The sequence below is a fragment of the Sciurus carolinensis genome, chromosome 8, assembly GCF_902686445.1.
Source record: "Sciurus carolinensis chromosome 8, mSciCar1.2, whole genome shotgun sequence".
Lineage (NCBI taxonomy): Eukaryota > Metazoa > Chordata > Mammalia > Rodentia > Sciuridae > Sciurus > Sciurus carolinensis.
The window spans coordinates 68,850,729-68,864,381 of record NC_062220.1 but is presented as its reverse complement, the minus strand read 5'-3'; the positions used below and the strand labels follow the sequence as shown (position 1 = coordinate 68,864,381).

Here is a 13,653-nt window from a genome sequence, read left to right as displayed (position 1 = left end):
TCATAACACCGATAACATTTATACAGCACTTAGACAATTCCTCCAGGAATTGTCCCCAGAGACCTTAAGAGATAGGTCAGGATTATTAACCCCATTTTGTACTCAGAAAGGAAGCAATTTCCCTAATGTCACCTGGTAAGCTATTAAATTCATAATTTGACTGCTTTATTTATAAATAATGATCTGATTAATACAGGTTGTGATATATCAAAGATGACCTCTTTAAGTGGACAGCTTCATATTGGGACTTAATTATAGTTAGTGACCTGGAACTAATAGTATTCTGGATTTCTCTGAGAACAGAGTTTTGTCATCTTAAATTGGGAAACTGATTTAGAGGATCACATATCTGAGCCTCCCAAAGCCATTTGATATTGACCAGGATTAGGCCACTCTGCTCAGATACTACTATGGAGAAATCTATAAGGGATTATGTGTGATTGGGGGACCTCTCAAGCCATATCTTCAATCCCATTAGAATCCTTATGCTAGAAAGTTCCATTTGGCTCAAAAAAATCAGAAGTCACATAAACAACTAAGAATATAGACATAATTCTCATTAGGAGGACCCAATATTATAGGAAACAGGACATAAACATCAGAGAAGCTATGATGAAGTCATATTTGAACCTCACTTTATTTCATTTCTGTTGTACTTCATTCCTTTTTCCTTCCAGAGCAGTCTTATGAAAGGACCTCAAATTCAGTTCAATGAGCATGTCAAATACTCAGGAAGTTGTGAGGAAATGTAAAAGTGAGGGGACTGCTTATAAGTTCATGTCTGTATCAAAAGGAGACTAGAAAACCATGGCACATAAAGAGAATTTTGAACCAAAAATGACTTGCCAGCTTTGAAAAGAAAAAATATCTTGTCTTTATCCAAATGTTAGAAAGTTTTTCAAAACCTCTTCTCATTTCATCTGTATGATGATTTTTGCTTACTGCTAATAACAATAACAACAAAAATGCACGAATTCCACTTTTAATTTAGATTTTTTTCTCCACTTCCTTTTAAGGGGGAATATATTCATTCTTCTTTCCTATTGTTCCTAAATCTCGTTTTATCACTGTCTTTACAATCTGATTTATTATTTGTAAAGTCAGCTACAGTTTTACACCAATAGACAAATTCATTGAGCATTTAAAAGGTTGTTTTAAAGAAGAATATTGATATGAAATTTGAAACAGTTTTTCTTATTTCATTACATTAGTGTTGATCAGACTAAAATATAAATTGACAGATCAATAAACTTGCTAGATTTTAAGTCAAGTTAGATTAAACTTTAAAATTAAGATCTTTATGAGACTGAATCTCGAAAAATGATGGTAGTGGCCACCTCCTTGAGACTATAGCTCCCATAAAATCAAGGGGGTTAGTGGTTTTTAATAAAATGTGACTAAAGCATCCCTGGGAGAATTCCTCTGGTTATATAGATATTGCGTCCTAAGGTAAGCCAAGTAGATTGAAAGATCTAACTTTTATAAATGAAAATTGATGAAGAGATGAATCATGTGAATTATATGTCAAAACTTTTCTGAACTTTGAATCACAGTCTAGAGTTGAACTGTGCTATTCAGAGGTCAGATCAGGTCATTGCACAATTAAAGTTTGATATTTCCTATTTCTACTTTGTCCAGTTTGAAATGTGAAAAAATGTCTGTCACCTACTTATCAAACATTTAGTCTGCATAAATTAAGATGGTGAGAATATGGTGGTCACACTGCCTCCAGGGCTTCACCTTCTGAGAATTCATTTACCCAAGGTCAACTGAAAACACTACAAGGAAAATTCCAGAAGTAAGCAATTCATAAATTTTAAGTGACTTATTTAAAGTTGTAAATAACTTATTTATTGCAGTATATTGTTATATCTGTTCTATTTTATGATTAGTTATTGTTGATAATCTCTTACTGTGCCTAATTTCTAAGTGAAACTTAATCATAGGTATGCATGTATAGGAACATACATAGTACTGCCAGCCCTCCTTTTCCCAGGTTCTGAATTCTTGAATTCAATCAAGGGTGGATCAAAAATATTCTGGAAAAAAATAAGCATCCATATTGTACATGATAGACTTATATTTTCCCTTGTCGTTCTTCCCTAACCAATACACTATAACTATTTATGTAGCATTTACATTATATTAGGTATTATTAGTCATCGAGAGATGATTTAAGTTGTATAGAAGGACATGTGTGAGTTACGCAAAAACTGTGTTATTTTATTTATATACAGATTTTGGTATGCACAGGGAATTCTGGAACCAGTCCCCCTCAGATCCTGAGGGACCACTGCATACATAGGGTTGTATATATCTGAGGTTTCATATATCTACAGGAGAGTCTTAGAACCTGTCTCCTGTGGATAAGGGGCAGCTACTGTATATATAAAAAGTAGAGTTGTTCTTTTTATCGTATATGTCTTCTGTTGGCATGTAGTATTAAGCCAGTCTTAATTTTTTTCCCATTTAATAGCATATATTAGAATTGATAAACATCATTCAACAGAATCAATGCCATATGTGTGCTTGATTTGTTGTTTAAGTTCTTAAATATTAATCAAGTACAATAATTAGTTAAATTTCCCCTTGCCCCCTTCTGTGTCAATAAAGATGCCTAAGTAATCCTATTTTGTGAAGTTTAATATATGTTGTTTCCTTGATCAAATACTTCCACTGTTACATCTTATTTTTAAAATATCTGCAACTTAATTTTCTAGGCTTACAAATTCAGGTGACACATGTTTAATCAAATTCAGCTTCATTAGGAGATTATACAATAGGATCTTAAGAGGCTATATTTTGATCAACACTGAAGAATTAATAACTGGAGAGTTGTTTTAATTTCTTATCTGATTATAATTCTTTGATATGTTAAATTCTGCCTTTCATCTGAGAGCTTCAAAGTGCTTTACCTATTTTTTTTTAACTGTGTAGGGAATCCCTTGTAGTTCTTGCCTTCATTTTCAGTTGGTGGTTTTTAAATTGTCAGAGCAGCAAAATGAGTATTCTTCCTGATAAAATCATTTTTTTCCTACTTTTAGTTCTCTTAAAATACATTGATGACTTCCCATGGCTCTTAAGATAAATGATGAGAGTTCTTCAGGCTCTGCCTGCTTCTTCTCCCTTGCTCTGGTCACACTTCCCTCGAGCTTGAGAGGTCTCAGATCAGCTATGGTTTCCTTAGGAGGGACTGACCTCCTTGGCTTAGCCAGTTCCCATCACCACACTCCAGGGACACCATTGATCTCTGCCTTTTCAAAGTTGATGTTTTAGTTCCATTTCTGTGATGATTTGGGTATCTGTCTCCTGCATCGACTGGAAGTTTCTGGAGGGCAGGGAAGGTCTGGTTTGCTCATACTTTTATTCTTTTTAACCATTGTCTTCCTGGTGCCCAGCATGGAGCTTGACAAATGACAGACATTTAATAGTGCTGAGTATTTGAGGGAATGAATAAGTATATGCTCTATGAAAACAGGATTTTTTTTCTGTTCTGTTCTGAATCCTAAGTCCCTAGAATAGTGCCTGAGCCATACTAATTGTTCATAAAATGTTCGTTCAATAAATTAATGTCTTCCTGGAAGGGTGATGCATGCCTGTAGTCGCAAAGATTTAGGAGGCTAAGGCAGGAAGATTGCCAAGTTTGAGGTCAGCCTCAGCAGCCTAGTGAGGCATAAACCACTTAATGAGAACCTGCCTCAAAATAAAAAATAAAAAGGGATGGGTATGTGGCTCAGTGGTTAAGTGCCCCAAGTTCAGTCCCTGGTACCAAAAATAAATAAATAAATAAATAAACTAATTAATTAATATCTTCCTGTCTTTTCAAGGACATAGAAAGTATTGATGCCGGAGCATAGAGTATAGGTTGAAAAATTTCCTACAAATATTGCATTACTTCCAGGAACTTACAGATTAGAAGTCTATAGACATTCTTTTATTCTGTTAAAATATATATAACACAAAATTTACCATGTTAACTATTCTAAGGATATGGGTCAGTGGCATTAAGTACATTCATATTGTTATGGGAACATCACTGTATCTAGTTCTAGAACTTTCCCCTCGTTCCAGATTAAAATCTGTACCCATTAAACAATAACTTCCCATATAGCTGTGGCTTTATAAAACTTCTTTTGTTAGCTTTAGAGTCTTTTATTCTCAGATACTTTACATGGAAGTCTGACTTGTCAAATATGTAAACATAAACTTCTTTTGCTCCCTGAATAGGGTTGGGTACCTCGACTTCCTTCCTGTCAACCAGTATCTTGGTTGTTTGGTTATACCATCTGGAGACTGTGTTCCTGGAAGGATGATTGGTGTCCCTGGGGCCACAGTGAGGTTCATCTTCTCAACCAGGAATGAGGTCTCATCTCCTGTTCAAACCCAGAGGTCACCAGTTTCCTCTTGTCTCCTCATCACCACCTCGTCTACACAAACACCCATGCTCCACACAGATATGAGATTGTGGATGCTTAAGGATTTATCTAGATTCCCAGAGCTCTAACACATTTGTTGAAAGTGTGTTTTCTGCCCTGTGAATGAGAAACTTTCCTAGTTTTACCTTCTTCTAGGAAGGAAATTTGACAATCTTACAGTGTAGTACATTTCTCAGTGAACCATCATTATCCTAAAGACAGTCTTCCAACAGTGATTCTCTGTGTGCCGCATGACCACCTGCACCAGACCCCGCTAGGGCTGCCTATTACAAAAGTGAATTTCCAGATTCCCTCCTGTATCTGCTAAATCAGATGCTTTCAAAAACTCAGTCTTCCCTAGTTTCTTAGATATGGTGTTATTTTATATACCTTCATGAAAATCATCTTTATTGGTTTGTGTTATGTTTAGGGAAATTGAAAAATAGTATCTCACTATCTGCTATACAGAATTTTTAAGACCTTCATATATTCATTGAAACTTTAGCCTCCTTTACATTTTTTCTTCCCTAAGAAAACACTTTTACCTTAATTGCTTTGGAGAACTTATTTAATATCCCTTAATTATTTTTTTCTGTTTTCCTGAATACACTAATATTTTTAAATGAAATTTGTTCTTCTTAGATTATAGACAAAGATAAAGGACCAATGAGAACTATTTCATGTTTTATTATGTTCAGAGTTGTGCTGACTTTATTAGACAGGACAGAGCTGGCTTTTACAACAAAATTTCCAAATTGTGGAAATGCCATACAATTAGAGTCCTTTCCAGCTCATGGAAGAGTTCATTTTGGGTGATGGAGACAATAAGTGTAGAGGGAAGAATCTCTACTCTTCACCCTCCAGGGATCCACACTGGCATTGGTATTGATATCCAGCCAGAAGTAGAAACATAGGAGGTGGCAGGAAAGAATTGTTTTTCTTCAAACTCCTGGCAAAGAAGTTGTACATATTAGCCTTCTTACATCTCAGTCTCACCCAGTTGCAAGAGGAGGTGGAAGGAGCCTCTCCCCACAGCCACTGAACATGACAGAAAGGGGCATGACTCTCAAGTACAGAGATCACCATGACTGTACACTGAACTTCCAGGTTTCTATTTATGGTTATAGTAATTCCTCCTATGAAACCCTGAAATGTGTGTCACACCACGAAATGTTGATGCATCATGAAATGTTACAGTAATGTACCTGACGACATGATTGCCAGTGTACCCACAGTGGCTTGGCCGGTACCTGATGTTTGAATCAGCTTGCAAGGTAGCAAGTGGTAGTGTCATATGAGATGATCTAAAGCTCTTGTGGGTGGTGTCTTCACTCTGGTTCATTTTGTTTATCAAGGGATCACTGGGTTCCTTTTCCTGAAAGGCATAGCACAACACACATTGGTTTACCTGCAAGTTCCTATGAGAATGGATCCCTTGCTCCCGCCCTTACTTTTTTTTTTTTTTTTCATTTTTACAGACTGCATTTTTTCACAATAATATTTACTTATTTATTTTTTTTAATTTATTTTTTAATTTTTTACAGACTACATTTTGATTCATTGTACGCAAATGGGATACAACTTTTCATTTCTATCGTTTGTGATATAGATTCATACCATTTGTGTAATCATACATGTACATAGGGTAATGATGTCTGTCTCATTCCACCCTTGCTTTCAAAAGGCATGTAAAATGGAGTTGGTCCCAAGCCCCAACACACTTACTTGTCTTGCAAGAGTGAAATGCACTGGAAGTCAGGGCCTGCCATTTGGGGTAGGGGGTCCCTCTGAGTGCTGTCTGGTTGAGCTGCTGGTTGGAGAACCTGCTTTATTTCAGACCATACTCTTGCCTTTTGGAATGCATTTTGTTTCATGGGCTGCTGTGATGGGGAGAACTGAGTTTCAAGATTATTTTGGCTTTCTGCCACGCCAAACGGAATTAGGCTGCTCTAAGACAGGCATACCCCAGGGAAACCAAAGACAAATGCCAATTTTAATAGGGTCATTTATTTATCCTTTTCATTGCAGTTAGTAAGTATGAATGGACCCCAAATTCAATCCAAGGAACAGGTCAAAAGCAGGAAGTTAAGAAAAAAAGAATAGTCTGGGGGTTAGTCTATGATTTTGCTACTACTCAGTAAGTTTTGTTATGGTCAAAGATTAAAAATAGTGTTGCAAATCACTATCATTTAATAGTGATAAAAGAACAAGATAATTTTACATGCTACATAAATCCATAATAGTGCAGGTATATTCACATATTGTTACATGTAAAGTTTTCAACTGATGCTCCAAAAAGTATTTCTCAACTATATGTACCTTGAAGATTGTAAACAGGAAACAGTTGTCACAACTGAGAACAGAATTGGCTTTGAAGGGTTAAGTGCTTGATTTGTCATCTACCTTTGCCATATTTTTAAGGAGGCCAGTTTTAAGGAATCAGCCTCACATTTTAAATGTCTTCACGCTTGTGCCATCAAGTAGGAACCAAATGAGACTATGAGTATTTCTTGTTTGATTATACTTTTTACCTAATAGTGTTCGCAATAATACATTTACAGTTGAATTGAATGTTATAGATTCTCATTGTAAATCAAAGCAAAACAAAAAATCCTGCAAAAATCAGATGACAATCAATAGCAATTCACTTTGGGGCAGTTAGAAAGTTCATTGTTTCACTTTCCTAGGAGTGGCTAAGGCAAGTTTTCACTTTTCTAAATTTATTGAATTCTTTATGTTCTACTTATATACCATTGGGTTACTTTTAATGTAATTGGTTTATTATGTGTGCAGTGGCCTTTGGATTTTTTACATTTGTCACCTAAATGCCATTCATCTTTTCTGAAGGCTACTTTTCAAATACATCAAATTTCTTCTTGACCTTTAGACTTCAGACTGGTTTTATTTAATAGGATAAGTTTATTGTATTTTGGTAAAAAAAAAATTAAATCATTACTTGGTTATTGGAAAAATAGTCCTTAGCTATGATGCATTACCCTATTCTGTTGACCTAATGCATTTCAGAGTGCTGAAAGCCCATGGACACAGTTGTCAGAGCAAGAGTAATGACTATGATGAAAATTCATTTCCAAGAAATGTTTGGCATAATTGCTGACATAGTAATACAATTAATATGTAGTTTTTTTTTGGTGTCTTTGCTTGAGGGTTCAAATTGCCACAGGAAGGTTAAAAATGTGGCAGCACTCTATCAGCAATATACATGAGCAAATAAATGAAAATTTCCCACACAATGCCATAGCCCAGACCCAGGCAAAATTATTTATATGCTCTTTTCAGAGCATTTTGCTGAGTTGAATTATGTTTTAAAAAAGAAAAACTATTAACACTCATCAAAAGAACCACACTCATTTGACTTCCCTTTAAAATCTAAGTTCAAAAGCATCTTCTTCCACACACTACCTTATAGTATTTCCATAACTACCCCCTTTGTGAAATACTATTAACGAAAGAAGTAGATTTGGCTGGGAAGTCCAGATGTGATAGTACAAGAGGAGTCAGGGAGGCTTTAAACCAAGCCCATGGGGGTAGGGTGGTAGAACTGGGAACCCCAGCTCCCCACTGACAGTTACAGAGCTTGCTCCATTTGCATTCTTCCTTCTGTGTGTTGACTCTTGGTCCACACTTCTCTCTTCCTGACCTTCTAATTTCTTGGTTTTCTCTATCCCTGTCTCTGTCTGGCCATACTTTTTGACAGCTTCTTTTTTGCTTTTTTTAATTTTAGTTCTTGTTAATGGAATTTTTTTATTATTATTATTATTATTATTTGCGGTGCTGGGGATTGAACCCAGGGCCTTGTGCTTGCAAGGCAAACACTCTACCAACTGAGCTATATCCCCAGCCCTTATTGTTTTTTTAAATATGTGGTGCTGAGAATCAAACCCAGTGCCTCACACGTGGTAGGCAAGTTGTCTACCACTGAGCTACAACCCCAGCTCATTCCTGCCCTCTTATTAAACCTCGATGGCCCCTCCCAAGTTTATCCTCAAGTACCACAGGGTGAAGTAGAAAAAGCACAGTTTGTAGTCAGACAGAAGAGGTTTCGCATTACAGCTGAATTACTTGCTAACTGTATGACTTAAAGTCATTTATGTAACTTCTCTGTGCTTGTTTCTGCCTGTATATCAAAGATAATGATATTTATCTCATAGAATTGGTGTAAAATAATAAACTTTACAGATTATAGAATCTGTACACAGAATCTAGAACATTATAGTGTCTCATTAAATGTTCTCTAATCTCCATTTAAATTGATTAACTCCCCAATTATTTAGCTAATGCCTCCAGTTGTCAGTGATTTGGATTTCAGCAGTAACTCCACAGCAATGTAGTATAGGTGTTTCAAATACAATCGAGGGTGCCAAGCAGTCTGTTCCTCCAAAGGGTATGATCCAAGGAAACAAGTGTACTCTCTTAAGTTTCAGTTGATTTTACTATTATAGAAGTTTGGTTTAGAAGAGACTAAGAAGGAAGAAATAAGCTGCCTCTTAAGTTGTATTTTTGCCTTACTTGACACAATTACTTGGGGATAGAGGACGATGGTAACTTTTAGCCAAGGGACCCAAGATTCCTTACATTATCCTCTGCCCTTGAATTCTTAAAAGGAGATATTTGTAGTGGGGGCAGTGACAAAGCAAAGCCAGGTAAAATGTGTTATTAGCTGAGGCATTGGTCTCAAATTCCAATGCAGAACTCTACTCAATTAGGCTAGAAGAGATGAGAGGCTCATTTCCCATAAATGAGAATGGCTTGAGTGGCCTGTAAGCGAAGTTCTCCATCAGGCAGTGTCTGATTCTGTTAACTCCAAACCAGTGTCAGACATTAACACTGCCATGTAAAGGGCAAGGCTGATCCAGAGCACATATCCAGTTACAGAGAAAGACAATCTGGGAGGGCTTTCCCTTGCATCAAGTACTGCACTGGGCCAACCTCCCCGCCTGAAGGACTGGGCAGGGCAAGAACACAGAGCCACACTGTCCTGGGGAGAGAGATGGTGGAAAGACGCAATGAGAGATGAGGAGGTGGAGGAGAGGGAATGAGACCACATCCTGTGCTGACCTTACAAAATTCTATCTGCAAAGGTGCACTCACGGAGTTAAATAAAAATTACCAAATTATTCCATTAATAAAATAAAAAGATGTGCAACCATATCAGGTATCATGACCCAATCAGTATTTTTAACCTTAAATTTTTTCCATCTGTGTATATTGCATCCCAAGAAGGAGTCAAAATGAACTAGCTGGGAGTGGTCTGGGAGGGAGGGGTGCTAGAACACCTCCCAAACGGTCACTGTTATTAATCTCTAGCCTCTTGTACCCATTACTACTGACAAATTTTCTTTCCTCATTCCTAAAACCTTCAGTGGCTCTACACTATTCTCAAGTTAAAGTGTAGACTCCTAAATTTCTTGATGCTCAATGATCTTTGCACTCTGCTTGCAAATGACCTCTTAACTTCCCCTCTTGCCACTCCCCACGCCCACTTCCCTGGGGCTTCACTGCCCTACTAGCGGGCAGGCCACTCATTTCCTTTGCACCTGCCTTCTGTCTACCTGAATGCTCACCTTTGAGGTTCAACTGAATTGATACTTACTGTTGAAGGCCATCCTTGAGGACCCCTTGTAAAATCAGTTGTTTCTTCTTGTGTGGTTTTGCAATTTCTATTAATATTGCATTGTATGATGGTTGGTGTGATTTATGGCTATTTTTCCTGATCAACATGTGAACCGAGATTCCTGTTTGTAGGAGGCATGTCTTACTTATATTCTTTTTTACCTATTTATAGTTATCCATTGTATTGACAGATAAATACATCAAATAAGTTCATTGAATTGAATTGAATTGCTATTTAGACAGCTTCAAATTCTTGTAGCTTTGCTCTTACAAACTTCTAGAGGTTTTTTTTTTTTTTTTTTTTTTTTTTTTAATAACTGAGGAACCATATGACAAGAAAATCTTTGTTACCATAAAATTGTTTCAGTTCTAAGGAAGAATCACTAACTTCCACAACACTGATATTTATTCTGATAAAATACCATTGGATACAATGAAAATCTATAAAAGATAGTGGTATGTGTAATTATGATAAAGGGGTTTTTTTTGCAATTTAAGATAGAAAATATTTTGTAACACATGCATAAACTAAAACAGCTGAGGTTATTACATGACTTTTTATTTTATTCCTGGAATAATTTTGCAATTCATAGTAGTTCTAACATTTGAGTGCAGCCCAGAGTTCCTGAATTGACATTTGTTTCTCTTCTCTGAAGGATGTTTTCAGAGGTTGATAGTATGACTTCTGTTTTCAAAAATCCAAAGTCCAAAAAGACACAAATCTTCCCTTAGAAAATCTTGGGCGTTATTGAATTGGCTGTTTAAAAATTGAAACATACTGTGCTCAGCTATGATTGTTCTACTTCCCATCCTCAGTGCCCTTTTCTTGCTAATTCTTACTGGAATATTTGCAAAGGAAACATTGAGGCTGAGGAAAGGAGAGTTGAAGGTTGCAGGGTTCTGAGCTGTCTGTAGCTAAGCCTTCATCAGAAGCCCATGGAACTTCCTCTTCAGTGCTTGCTGTTCCTATCATCTCTTTATTACCATCACTGACAACTTGGGGCCCTTCAAACAGAGTCAAAAGAATTCCTGTGTTACTAAATGAAAAATGTAATTAATAAATCCACAGCAAGGGAGTATTTTACACACCTTATATGTATATATGACCAAACAACCCTCTATTCTCTAAACTGAACATAAAAACCAGGCAGGACTCTTCAGGCTGGAATCCATTAATGGGACATCCCCCAGGCTTCCAGCTACCCCTCTGCTGTCTCTTTTGATTGAAGCCAACAGAGAGGTGTTTTGGCAAATGTATTCATAATTTGTCTCTCCTTGCAGGGCTCTCTCTGTAATTGTGTTTCCCATCAGGGAGTGAGTTGGAGTTCATGTATTGACAATCTGCTGTGATTGATGACAACCAATGTCTTGTTAACATTTCCCCCACTCTTCAGTCCACAGAGCAATGCTAAGACGACCTTTGGTTTAAAGAAAAGGAAAGACAACTTCTTCAGATAAGAAGACCTACTTCAAAGGTAGGGCTTTTTCTTTTTCAGATATTTAAATTAGCAGTTAAAGAAGGGAATGATACCATAAAATGATGTCATTGTGTAATGTTATTGCCACATTTAATACTTTTCAATCCAGAGTGTGATAAAAGGCAGGGAGTAGGAATATAGATGCAAAAACATTTATCATATTACTTGTCAAAGAGGATGGATCAAATACAGAGTGAAGAAAACCAGCCTCTCAAGTCCTTTTTTTTCTAAATCATAGATCATAAAGCATAGAAAATAAATAGCAGAGTAAAAACACTTTATTTCTTTCAGAAATAAATTATTTCTTTCAGGAAAATTAGAGCATAATTAAGAATTTTCTTTTGAATTTGATCATGTATCAAAAAACAGAATACACCATCCTTATTTTTTTTTCTTATTTCACTGTAAAGTCCAAATAATAAAAAGGTCAGTTCTGAAAATGTAAATGTTACTTTGAAATGTGTTTTTTGCTTTGTAAATTGCTTTCCCACCCCTTATTTCCCACCCATAGTGCCCACCTCAATCTCATTTATGTCACTGAAATGGTCAGCTCTAGAACAGGCCCTGCTGGGTCTGTGGTGCCCTCTGAAAGGCCCTCTATTACAGACTGAACTTGGTGAAAAATATCTTCATGGCAGATCTGGAACACAGTTCAGAGAACTATATCTCAGCCAACAATAGCTTTCTTAAGGCACAGTGAGAGCTCTATTGTTCAGTTCATTCTGCACTTCACAGGCTTCATTTAACAAATAAACTTTCATGGATTTTAATAAGAAAGGATGAGGTCAAATGCAAGATTTTGAGGTAGCAAAATCCTTGCAGCATGTTGTTTCTTGTTCTTGAGAATTCTTAAATTGATCCATTGAGAAGTCATTTCGTTGCTTAGAGGAAATGATTCATGCCCCAGCTGAATTTACTTCCGTTGTATGGTATTGAAACTGATTTGGTATGACTAACTACTTCTTATGGTGTTTCAAAATACCATTAAAATCTCCAAATCAGTAGCCTGGAAATGTATATTGCTTTGTAAATCAAACAGGACACATTTTGTTCTGCTTAAAAGTCCTTGAAAAGTGAAAATTGGCAAAGACTAGCAAAATTCATAAGTTGAATAATTATAACCAATACCAAAAAGGCTTAATGTTGTGGAAGTGGCACTTTTTTTTACTATTTTTTATTTTATTTTTTTCCCATTTGTTCTAATTAGTTACACATGACAGTAGAATGCATTTTGACACAGCAGATATAAGTGAAGTATAACTTCTCATTCTTCTAGTTGTACCTGATGTGGAATTACACCTGTCACGTAGTCATATAAGGATATAGAGCAATAATGTCTGATTCATTCTACTATCATTTCTACCCCTAAATCCCTTCCCCTCCTTTTACTCTCCTCTGCCTAATCCAATGATGCTTTTTATTTTTTTAAAATGGCTCCCTTAGTTAATGCAGAGTGACTTATTTTATAAAGTTCTGATGTAACCCTCCCCTTCAAAGCTTCCATATTTCATAGAGTAAAGAGAGTCTGCAAGGTAAAGTAATAATAAACTCTCTCCACTTTTACAGGGATGTGGAATAAATACCAAATCACAATTGTTAGAAATTAGGAATTAGTTAGTAGTGATGTTGAGTAAAGTGGCTTGCAAATAAAATGCTGGTATCAGTAATGAGTTATGGCAAGCCCTTCTGGAGGTAATATATGGCATAGTATCTGAGAAAGGCAGGCAGTGAGGGCCGGAGCTTGTCTGTAAATGTTGGTTTCTAGTGAAAGAGAAGATACAAGTAGACAAGGCATGCAAAGAGACCCCAGGGGAGAAGCACTCTAAGGTAGGAAGGAAGGGCCCACCAACAGGTGCAGCCTCTCTCTGGTGATTCTAAGGGAATTTCCTGGCTGGATACAGTCAGTGTTTTCTTTTTCTACTGTATGAAAGGTATTTGATTTAAAAATCTCTGTCTTCCAGAAGAACAAGTGAAAAAGCTTATATCCACCTTTTTCAGTACCTACCTCTTGGTGATTTTTGAGGGGCTAGCCTTTTTTTGTTAAATACTAATGTGAACTTTTAGCTGTGAGGCTCAATTAGAACCTCTAAAATATCTCATTTCATCTTTATGAAAAGTTTGATATTGCC

The 13,653-nt window shown here is 36.4% G+C and overlaps 1 protein-coding gene across 44 annotated transcripts in view; it reads left to right on the top strand.

The window, feature by feature from the left end:
* Nrcam (neuronal cell adhesion molecule) overlaps positions 1–13,653 on the top strand; it is a 273,474-nt gene that overhangs the window by 122,468 nt on the left and 137,353 nt on the right. For all 44 annotated transcript variants that reach the window (XM_047560508.1, XM_047560513.1, XM_047560524.1 and 41 more), the window contains one exon: positions 11,441–11,521. The gene's annotated coding sequence lies outside the window, so the exon portion shown is untranslated. The remainder of the gene's footprint in view (positions 1–11,440; positions 11,522–13,653) is intronic.